The following is a 12,756-nucleotide window of genomic DNA, read 5'->3' as shown; positions in this document are numbered from 1 at the left end:
ATATCACTTTTTGGTAGATGCGAAAGACTGCATACATAAATTCTCTCGGCACTTGAAGGCTTTGCATACGTCTCCAAAGATTTCCTCGCGGTACCATGTCAAAAGCTTTCCTGAAATCCACAAAGCAACAATACAACTTTTTTCCTTTCAATCGAGACGCTTCCATAAGAACTCGAAGAGTGACAAGGTGATCAATAGTGCTATGATGCTTTCGAAAACCTGCTTGGCCAAGCGCACGTTTGCCATTCTTTTCAGCCCATTCACTTATCTTTATCTCCATGATACATCCAAATAACTTTGCCATCAAAGAACCAACCATTATAGTGCGATAGTTGTTCACATTGTTTACATCTCCTCCTTTGTGCAAAGGTTTGATCCAATTTGCACTCCAATCATGAGGCATGCCATACTGAAGTACAAGGTTAAACATATCGCATATCCAATATCGTGTTTTCTTGCTTGTCCATTTAATCATTTCAGCCTTGACACCTTGAAGGTCACCTGCCTTGCGAGTAGCAAGTTTCTCAAGCGCGCGGCATACATCTTCAATGGTAAAGAAGGGAGACATAAATGGAAGGGAGCTACAACCCTCCATCTTATCAACATTGGGTTGCTCATAGAGGTTCTTACAATGCATATACATATCCTCAAGAGTCAAGTCACCAAAGCTCTCAACGCACTCGCCTTTTAGATTTTGCCAAAACTTGCCACATGCATGTGCTTTCTCTTGTGCTAAAAGAAGTTGTTTTTCGACTTCCCACCTTCTCCTCTTCGTTTGAACAAGTGCTTTGTATGTGTGTGAACATTCCAAGTAAACTTCCTTGTCTTTGATTGCATCCAATCTTAGCAAGTGTTTTCGGGCTTGACTACATTCCATGTCAAACCATTTCTTCTTGGTGCTACCCTTCTTAGACCTTTTGCAAGACATGTGTTTCACCGAAAAGCATTCCTTCGCACAAGAGAAAATTACTTCTTTGAAAACTTTCCACTTGCATTCTAATGTTGGGCTCCCTTGATGCTCTATCATGCTTAACATTTGGTCCACCATATCAGCATATATAAGTGCTCGTTTGAAGTCTAGACGTAGGTACAAATGATTCACATCATGATTGGAGGCTACATGCTCGGGCCGTTTACCACACTTGAGGTCAATACATAACATCCTATGAGCCAATTCCGGATTTCATTCACCAAGTGTAAAGCTTTGTATGCATTCTAGAGTGGCTTCTGAGAACAAGATATAGTCAATCACGCTAGCACCATTGTGCTTTCTACATGTAAAGTCATTGATGCCTTGCCATAGAGATACACCATTTGCAATGAGCATTCCGGTACTATTGCACATATGTAGAAGTGACTTTCCATAGTGATCCACTTCTTTTGCATCATTAGAACTTCGATTATACATGTATGAGTCATCCACTCTTCTTGAGACATGCGGCATGTCGACTTGTTGTGTGTCGTGTTGTAACATATTTGTGCGAGCATTCATGTCTCCAAAAACAATGACTTCACCTTGATCCTTGTAATGAGCAATGTCTTCCTCTAGTTCAACAAAGGGCTGATCTCTATCCATATTCAAGCGAGCATAAAAGTTGGAGTCATAGTGAGGAATGTAGCAGCCGGCCACAAACATGACTTGACCATTTGGTGGGCTGATTTTCAGCCATAAGTAGCGTTTATACTTATCTTCTTTGACAATGGAAACATCTTTCAAACCCTTTTTGGTCATACATGCTACGCCTCCTTGGCCTCTTCGTTGCTTTGCATTTTTGGCCCACATCAAAGAATGCACATCGTATTTGTCAAATCCAAGAATTCGTTGCGCATCATACTCCCATGTTTCGACAAGAAGTATCACATCGGAGTCATTGGTAAGCTCATCAATGCCAATTCCCGCATTCCATGGATACCCGTTACAATTCCAAAAGCTTATTCGCAAGCGTGAGTTGGTCTCATAGATCATGTGTCCCTATTTGTTGGGTGGACTTGCATCCTCCTCAAGTGCCTTTTCTTCTTGAGATGATACCTTAACCTTCTTGCTTCTTTCATCGTATGCTTTGCGACGTACATTTTGTTGCATAAGAGTGCGATCCTCATATACATTACAACCCGTTCCTTTGAGGTAGATCCAACCATTGTCAAGGATGATCTTTCTCTTTACCTCATCAACCATGGTACATACAATAGGTCTTTCTCCCGAGCGAGGGACTCCTTGTTTTCCAACTCGATGTGCACCATAAGCCATGATTCCTGACATGCCAAAGTGTGTAGCAAAAAACTCTTCAATAGCAACCGCAAGAGATTGGGGTGTTTCCATGCTTTCCTCCTTGATTCCACGAATGACGATGTTCTTTGAGCGTTTTTGTCGTTCTTGCAATTCTTGAGTGTCCACATTCTCTACATTCTTCGCTTGGACAACGGCTTGCGTGATAGGAGATGTAGAAACCACATTATCCTTACATATATCAGCCCATGATTTGGATGCATTTCTCATCTCACATACATCATGTCGTATTGTATCTATCGTTTCCTCTTTCAATACATGATCACTCTCAACTTTGCTCAAGCGCTCTTTCACTACATTCATGTCAACAAGAGAGCGTTTACATTCTTGAACTTCATTCTCAAGATGCATCAAGCGTGTTGTTTGCATTTCAAGAACCTTCTTGATGTGCTCATTCTCCACAACAAGAACTCTTAAAGTACCATTCTCCATTGCAAGTGCGCGCAACTCTTCACCTTGCTTGTTGACGGTTTCTTGTAACGAGATCAAGTAAGCCATGATCATTGCTTCCGTTGTTGTAGACGATGTGGTTGGATTAACATCCAAATTCCTTGGAGATTTTGCATCATTCTCCATGGCGAGTGTGGCTTTTCCACCCTTGCGAGTTTTGTCTGACATTGCCTTCAAGTCGGCAACAAAAACGCAAAGTTTTGACAGTTTTTTCAGTTCTGAGATGCTGTTACAGCAAAGCCTTCCATTACACAAAAAAATTCTGTCTTTACATCAATGCGTAGAGGGCTTCGTGCTCTTCGATTGAGGCTATAGATCACCTAAATCGGAGTTCGGATGAGCAAGTTATGGTCAAAAGAGTGAACTGCTGTCTACTAGGTCAAAAAACGGCTGAAAGAGAGAGAGAGAGAGAGAGAGAGAGAGAGAGAGAGAGAGAGAGAAATGTGTGTGTGTGTGTGTAGGAAAGAGAGAAAGAGAGAGAGAGAAATGTGTATGTGTGTGTGTGTGTAGGTAATCAAAGAGAGAGAGACAGAGAGAGATGAAATGAGGTTGGAAGAGAGAGAGGGACTTCGAGAGCCTAGGGGACAGATTTAGAGAGAGATAGAGGGGAAGAGACAAGGGGGGAGAGCGAGAGGAAGATTGAGGGAGAGAAAGAACTAGTTGGGCGGGGTAAACAACTCAAGGATAGAGAAACAGGGAGAGATAGACAATTAGAGCGAGAGAGTGAAAGATAAAAGGAGAGAAGACAACTAGAGATGGTGAGTCTGCTAAATGGATACTTGCAGGGAGAAGGACAATCAAAGGAATTTTGAGAGAGAGAAAAGGGGGGACAATCAAAGAGTGAAAAATATAGACTTGGAGACAGGAAGGAGCAAGGAGAGGGAGTGGAAATGAGAGATATAAGCAGAGATGGATTTTCAATAGATAGGTTGAGATTAAGAATATTTCATTGTGTGGATTGTGGTGTTTGGATTGTCTATAAATATAGGAGTGGGTGTCTGCATGTCAGTCAAGGTACATCTGGCCATACTCTTGAGAATTTCTTTTGGCAATGTCTTCCTCTTCATCGTGCAAGGTGAGTTTGTTCTTGAACACTATTTGTCTTGAACCCGTGCATGAATGCCCTACAAGATTTGTCATGGTCAACCCCGGAGATTGTGGGGGGGGGGGGGGGGGGGGGGGGGGGCAGTGAGATGTTTGCCATCATTTCCACCTCTGATGGTGACATTCAGACTCAGGTGAAAGATAGTGTGATAGTAGGGGATCAGTTTCAATTTATATTGGATTCAACCTTGTTTGCAAGATTTATTTTGTTTACAAACACGTCGATCAAAAACTATCTGGATGTGGATATGTCCTCAAGGTCTGGAGTTATCTGACAACTCCTCTGATGAAAAAGAATGTTTTGCTTCTCAAACCTCAAATGAAAACCTTCAAGATCCAATTTCTATGTGCTATGAATCGGTACAAGATGTTTGGATAGAAGATGAGAAGAAACACAAAAACATATCTTCAGGTTCAGGTTGGGTGGAGAAAACATGGAGTACATTGGAGCAGATTGTGATAAATAGCCACAAGTACCCCAAGTTGAGCCAAATGATTTCTAGGTATTTGGTTAAGAAAAAGGTTGTTGAGGTTTCCCAGGTGTACAATGGAGATTCTATTTTTGAGCTGGACCCTCTGACAGACGGTGTTCCCAAAATGTCAGGGATGGATCAAAAGTATGACGACCATTGCTAGGTTAAACCTTTTCATTCTAGAATGAAATACCCGGCAGTAGTCAGGAGAAGTAAATGTGGCAAACATCTTATTTGTAAAAATGATTTGTGCTCAATCAGAGAGATAAATGGACGGCCAAAAGAGAATTCTTGGATTGGGAAGTTGAATACATCAATTATGTCCATTGGTATGTTGAGTTCTGAAAACAGCACTAAGGTGTCTTCATTGTGGTCAAAGTCTAGTTCTGGTTCAAGAGTGTTCTTCCACTATCTACTACTTGCTCGTTGAGGACAACTGGACTCAGTTGTTCATCCACATTGGAATCAACAACCACCCTGTCACAAAGGGAGTTTTGTGATCGGCAGTACAACAGAAGAGAGAGCTTGTGCATCGGGTGGTTTTCAAATCTCCCACAACCGGCCCAACTGCTATTGCAAGAGAAATTGAGGATCAGCTCGGAGGTACACCAGTCTATCAACAACCAACACTGGAGGGGGGTAATATTACAGTGGCCAGAAAGCAAAAAAATGGATTGGGAAGGTAAGTTGTGAGGAGGAGAATGCCCCGCATTGACTTGAGTATCTCACACAAAATATCCCGCAAAATCGTAGAGATCTCCAAGCAACCACCAAAGAGGGAGATCGGATAAGCAAGGATCATGAGGGTGGACTAATGGTTGAGGAGATAGACACTCATAAGACAGTGTGGGCAATCTGTCGTATACCAAGGGGAACTAGGGTTCAATGTCAAAGGTGGTTAGGATCTAGAGTCAGTAAATGAAACAAGAATATAAAAAACACGGGTGGAGGTGTTGTTGCACCATCCTTTTGGGGTATTCGGGCCTGGGAAGGAAGGGCTACTAGTGCTCATGGTAGCGGCTCAAAGGCATATTTCATGTGGTTCTGCAATGATAGTGTGGATCACACATGACAAATTTGTAACACAATCACTCAATGCCCTGCTAGAGTCCCCACCAATATATGGTGAGTAGAAAAGGGAACAAACATGACTTATTTAGAGTTACAAGAATTGGAAAGTGGAGGCTACATGGTAAAGAAGGCTGTAGTTAAGGAAACCAATAGTTTGCGTTATTGGCCATGAGTGTCAATTCAGGCCTCCAAGAGAATTGAATCGGCAATTACCATGGAAGCCCGGATTGTGCAGCACACTATTGTGAAGACAAGCATGCACGAGAAATTCATGGTGGAAACATCTTCTTCACAAGTTCGAGGCGAGAGGTATGAAGTTCATATTGCAAGTAACCCAATGTGTACATGCGGAGACTTCGCAGAACGATTTGCACAAGGCAAACCGTACATGGCTTGCAAGCATATTTACTTCATCTTCCTTTGCTACTTTGGCTTGGATTTAAACCACAACATGTTTATCCATCAGAGCAAGCTAACAAATGAGGATCTTCTACATGTATTCAATTGTCATTGTACGACATAAAAAAGGAGTGTATTTGAATTGTATTAAAAAAAAACCATTAGCCTTACCATGTATTTGTGTCACACGAACTGTAAATGTTCATTTGATATTGTAATTCTTTTATAAAAATTTCAATTTATGATGGTGCCTTGTGTCTTGTTGTTGTTGTGTTTCATCCAAAATGTACTTTTTAAAATGTGCATGTTGGTTTCAAAGTTCTTTTGGAATATGAAATTGTAAAAAAAAAGCTCCCTCCAAAAAGCTTTCTCTAACCGATGCATGAAAAGATTTTTTCCTAGAAACACCCGTATGGTTAAAGGCTTAGAAAAATCTCCCTCAAAAGCTCACTCCAAAAGCTCCCTCAAATCCCATCCCCAGTGTATTCAAACTTGGATCTTTCTAGGGTCATCCTTAGTGTCCCTTGTAGGGACTGCAGGTCCAAGAAAATCTATTTGGCTTCCACCAATGTTAGGCTAGCATTTTGGCTAGCTTGTTATTCTCCACATGTGATCTTTCTGGTGGATCCCCCTTGTTTGGTTCCATTAGAATTACCCGTTACCTCGATTTAACTATGACTTTCTTGCTCCATGGTCATCAAGTAGCTGGATGAGCTGAACTCATCCATTGAGGTCTCCAATTCCATGTTCTCCTTCTTGATGTCATAGTAGACTACCTTGGTCTTCTTTCCACTCCCTTTGTGTGGCTTCAAATCAAGCATCCTTGTGCCCTAGTCTTGCTTACTTTCTATGGCCATGACCATGGTCTTTATAGGACTAGTGGTGTAGCCCTCCCCCTTGGTGGGCATAGCATAAACATCAACCTCAACTTCCACTTCAGATAACTTCATTCACACCGAGCTCACACTATTCGCTACTCCTAAAGACCATCTTTATTGTTGGCTATCTTTGCTTTATAGGGTGCAAATTCACTTATCTTTAGATTGAGAAGATGCAAAGCATGCTCATTCATCACATGTATCTATGATTGTCGTCTATACAAAGATTGGAGATACACTAACATAACCATCCACTAGAAGCACACTTGAAATAAGGCATGTAGCCTTGGTCTTGACTCTTTTTGTGCTTACAATTTTGTACCAATGTCTTCAAATTGTAGGAACCAAATGTAGCACTTGGGGCCAATTAATCTTGGGACCCTACATAGACACCCCATCAATCAAATTTTATGAGTAAAAAGACGCAGTCAAGGCAAAATCCTTGATGATTATCTTTCATCAAGGCTCGCTTTTCTTGTTGATACTCTTACCACATTCTTTCCCGTTCCTTCTAGTAGTCACCTTGCTATTTGTCTCTTCTTGGGTTTCCCTTTTGATAGGCACGGCATCCACTTGTGCTTCCTCCTTGGCTTTGCCCTTGCCTTTGTGCGAGCACTTGCCTTCGCTTCTACCTTCACTTTTTCCTTCACATCCAGACTAATTATAGTTACAGTCCTTTTCTCAAGTACTGATGGTAGTGGTGAAATGAGTGTAGGAGGTGGTGGGAACGGTGGTTGTTATTGCAACGGCTACACGGGTGGTCTTAGTATCTCCATTGGTGGTGCTTGCAATATTGACATGGATGGTTGATATTAATATTTTCTTTCCCTTAGTGGTGGAAGTTGCTACTACCTTGGTCCCTGCAGTCCCCAATGATTCCTTCTTGTTGGGACAGTAATGCATGCCATGGCCATTCTAATTGCAACTATGACAGTGATAATTATACAGGATGCCCAAGAGTTATTGGAACAATTTGGAGATTGCCTACCAAAGGAGAAAATCATTGCCCCATTGAGACCTCATTGATAGTATGTGTTGTTTGACAACAATGATGACAACACCTACAACCTCTCCTCGCCAAACTTTGCATGCAAGTAGGGTAAATAATGATATACCTAGAGAAGGAGGTGGGATACTTACAGCCTAAGAATAATCGAGTAATAGCACTTGAATGAGCACCTTGAGACTTTCAATCTCTTATCTTCTTCAATGGTCCAATTGGAAAACCCTTGGAGCTATCCATCCATACTAGAGTGTAGACATCATCACCTTGTACACCAAATGTTCCATGAGCTTCCTCATTGGGGACAACAAATGTTCCTCATTGGGGACAACAAATGAGGACCAAAAATCAGAACCATTAGGACGGTACGGCCTCGAGGTGCCTCACCCTATTATCTCTACCTCACAAGGATGACAAAAGCGACCTTTTCTGTCGGAAACTTTTTTGTTTTGAGGGGTCCGCCGGGGGCACCTAGCTGGGTTGTAGTTTGTAATGCTAGAAACTTGCACCAAGGGCAATGATATATACCATTTCACACAAACATGCCATGCTTATGACATGTCACTGTTAATCACTGAGAGAGGGAGAGAGTGTGCAAGAGAGAGATGAATCAAATGAAAAGAATACAAACTATGGCAAGTGCATGGACTTGGAAGCCATTGTGCTGCTAGTGTGATCGTGGAAAAATGCTAGAGAGTGGCGATTCCATGACCAAAACCTCTCAAAGATTCCTTGTCTTGGATGGAGAATATATATATATATATATATATATATATATATATATTCATAGACACACACCACCATGCTACAAGAAGAGCATCATAAACCATGAGCAATAGCAAGTACCAAGAAAGAATCTTATGGAAAGAAGGCATCGTAGATGCAACCATTCTTATTAATGACACTCTTTACAATGGATGGTAGCTTCTTATTGTAGAGAACCACCATATGGTGCATGGTGATGGCACACAAGTTAGCGGATTAGAAATGGGTTATGTGTTAGCACACCAAGAGATGTTCATAGCTTATCTCGACGTGGTATTGCTTGTAATGTGGTACATCTCCACTAATACCTCTTCTTTCTTATGGTAATCACAATGATGCATAGATGGTGAATCGTCTTTATATGGAAATGTTCTTCATGCGTAGTGGTGCACACTCTCATGAGTCTAGCCTAAGGTACCCATAAGTGTCACTATCCTCTCATTCCACATTGTGGTGTACTCTACCATATCCCTAGTGCCTAAATGTGAGACTCTATCGCATGTGGTGGAGTGTCAAGATCTCTAAAGAGTGCTGCAATCAAGAGCTTCCCTCATTTGAGCTCTACCACGAATGTCGAGTTCCCCTCATGCATGTCGCTGTCATGTCAAGATCTAGCTCCCGTTTATCATGATTCTATATCTCTCTTTCCCTAGAGTGTGAATAAGGTCTCCTTTAATAGGCTTGGATAGAGGATTAGTGAGAGTGATTAAGACTTAATCCTATTCTACATTTTCAATTTCACTAGGACCAAGCACATGGCCTAGATCCCTACCACTTTAGTGTTGGTGTAAAGGCATGTGACCGTCTGACTTGACTGACCCTACTCTCATCAAATCTCTACTAATCTTCTATACATATACAATATACAATAAAGAATCACACACACTCCCATCCTATAGGGGGAGTCATCGACTCACCTCCGATGGCTTCCCTCTTGCGAGAGCCAGAGAGAGCATTTTTGGCTCTCCTCTCAACATCCAACCCCCAACCTCGACATTCTTCAGTACTTCCGTCTGGCATGGAAGACGGCATCGGCATCGGCTTTGGATCGCTGCCTCTTTTTCTCACATGTGTATAGGGGGGCTTTTTTGAGCCCGCATGCATTTACTTTCTTTGTGGCATGTTACATAGGCACATATTAGGGCGCATGCACTTATCTCTAGGTTTTAGAGAGACACCTTCACATGCATTTTTGTAGTTCTTTTGATAGCATTTTCACTACGACATGTTATGCATTCTCAGATTTATGCTTTTGAGTTTATTTTTGCTCTTTTTTAATGCATCATTTGGATCAATTTTTCACTCCCCATACAAAGGAGACTCTACTAGATCACTTTGATCACTGTTTTAGCTTGAGATTTTGCTCTTGTTACAGAGAAGGTTTTGCCAAAATTTATCAGGTTATAGTTTTTTGGTATTCTCGTATGGCCATAGTACTCAAATCTTGTAAAAATGGCCTCTTCTTTGCTAAGAAAGACATTTAAAGTATTAGAAAGTTCGATGGTACTAATTTTTCTATGTGGAAAGAGTGAATCCAAGATGTGCTAACCCAAAAAGGTCGATTAGAGTCAATCTTTAAGCTGTAGAGAAAGATAAAGCGCAACAAAAGATGCTAGATGCAAAAGCAAGGTCCACTATTTGCTTACACTTAGCCGAGTTTGTGTATTTCACCATAGTGGACGAAGCTACTGATAAATCCTTATGGGACAAGCTATGTAATACATATGAGAGCAAAAGTGCAAGAACAAAATGTACTTGATGAAGAAGCTTTTTGAGCTTCGCATGAAAGAAGTTTATAGTTTTTGAGCACTTGAATGCGTTCAATATACTTTTCAATCACTCTTGACATACAAAGATTGGATTTGATAGCAAAGTGTGGTCCATCTTCTTATTGTTCTCTATACCCTCTTCATGGGACATATTTTGTACAGCGATTAGCAACTCTACGTATGAGGGTAAATTGACCTATAATGTTGTAGTTTCTAGTCTACTCAATAAAGAGATACGCAAGAAATGTATAGAACTTGCAAAGCAAGATGATGCATATATTGCCATTGAAAAAGTTCAGAGAGGTCGCACTCATAATTATGCCAAAAGTAAACATCTGAGAATTCTTGTAGCAAATCTAGAGGTTGTCATGCATGAAGAAAAAAAAAATTTGAAGAGAGATTGTCGTGCATGACAAAGAGACAAGACAACATCTCAAGACAGCAAGAATTCTGACGATGATAGCAAGGACAAAGCTAAGATTGAGGAGCTCAATGTGCTAGAGTCTCCAAAGATTGTAGATGTGATTAAGGTCCAAACTTCTTTGGATGTTCTAGTCTTTACACTAGATCTTAGTCCCGAGGCTCTTCTTACACAAGATGCTAGCTTCGATCAAAATTGGGTCATTGATTATGGCGCTCTACATATGAACATATTTGTGGAAAACTGAAGCTCGATGATACCTATAATCTTGAGATCCATGGTGTTGGAGACATCAAGCTAGTTTTGCATTATGGTACAAAATTTATAGGACTTAAAAAACGTTCAACATGTTTTCAAGTTAGCGAAGAGTTTGATATTTGCTAGTCACCACCCTTGGGAATAGATCATGGTCAATCAAGAAGGAAAATCTTGTAATTCTCATGGATCAAAAGCATGGAACACCTTACTCCATGTTCGTTTTGTGTGTAAAAGAGGATTGTATATCCATAGCCAAGCTGCCATCTAATGAGTTGTGGTGGCATAGGCAACTATGCCATATGAGCCAAAAGAGAATGAAAACACTAGCATGTTTTGGGTATTTACTTGTGTGAAGTTATTTCGAGTTTTCTATGTGTGAGCATTGCATCTATGGTAAATAAATCAGGAAAATCTCATCGCCATCGAATAGCTATTTTGTGACTTTCATAGACGATTCCACTAGGAAGGTTTGGGTTTATCCTTCGCGTCATAAGGATCGGGTCTTCTCTACTTTCTAGAAATTCATAGCATTGGTAAAGAACCAGTCTGGCAAGAAGAGCAAAAGCTTGAGGACTGATAATGGTGATGAATATGACTCCAAGGAGTTTGAAAATTTCTATAGCAAAAGAGGTATTAAGACACCTTTTACCGCACCTTACACAACCAATTAGAATGGAGTTGCACAAACGATGAATCAAACAATTCAGGAACAAATCACATCCATGCTTTCTATGGCAAATCTGACTCAAGGTTTTGGGGTAGAGATAGTATTGACGACGATATACATCATTAATAGGTTACCTAGTACGCCATTGAATTACCATATTCTAGAGGATATGTGGTCCAAAAAGAAGCCCATTATGATTATTCGCGTGTCTTTGACTACGAGGCATATATACATGTGCCCAAAAAGCTTTGAAAAAACCTAGACCCTAAGTCACACAAATGTATTTTTCTTGATTATGGTGCAGATAGAGAGATGTGATATCATCTCTGGCACCTATATCTTGCAAAGTAATTCGGAGTTCACATGTTATCTTCAACAAGTGGGAGATGCACAAGAGACCTATCAAAGAGGTTGAGTATAGAATAGTCACATATGAAGCCATTGCCTTAGAATCTATGAAAACTTGAAAGAGTAGTGGCATACCTTCCACTAGCAGTGATCCAATTGATAGGTCAAAAAGCAGTAATCATGCTTTGAGACAATCTAGTAGATCCTCATATCCACCTGCGCGATTTGAGTCAGGGTTGGATTATATCATACTGATAGACTCCTATGATGAGCCATCTTGTTATTAAGAAGCCATGCAAATGGATGACGGGAGCATGCCATGCAATCTAAGTACAACTTGATTGTCAACAATGAGACATGGAACTTGTTTGAATTTCCAGAAGGCAAGCAGACCTTACCTTGCAAATGGTTTTACAAGAATAAGTTTACATCTGATTATCCCAAGCCTAAGTACAAGGCTAGATTGGTTGCCAAGGGATTGAAGCAGCAAAGGGAGTTGATTTTGATGAAATCTTCTCACTCGTAATCAAGATGACTACACTATGCACATTGCTTGGCAGCTTAGAATCCATTGAGGACATGGAGCTTGTCCAAGTGGATGTGAAAACAACCTATCTTCACAAGGATCTACACGAGGATATTTAGATGAATCAACCTTAAGATTTTGAGCAGCCAAGCAAGAAGGAGCTTGTATGCAAACACAAGAAAGCACTTTATGGCTTAAAGCACAATTCAAAGCATTGGTATCAAAAGTTTGATGCTTTTTTACGGTCTCAAGGATCTAGGAGGAGTCAAGAGGATCAATGTTTGTATACATGAAAACCCAGTGATGGTTCTTTGATCATTCTCATATTATAAGTAGA

The sequence above is a fragment of the Adiantum capillus-veneris genome, chromosome 3 (genome assembly GCF_014529385.1).
Source record: "Adiantum capillus-veneris isolate H3 chromosome 3, ASM1452938v2, whole genome shotgun sequence".
Taxonomy (NCBI): Eukaryota; Viridiplantae; Streptophyta; class Polypodiopsida; order Polypodiales; family Pteridaceae; genus Adiantum; species Adiantum capillus-veneris.
This window is presented reverse-complemented; position numbering follows the sequence as displayed.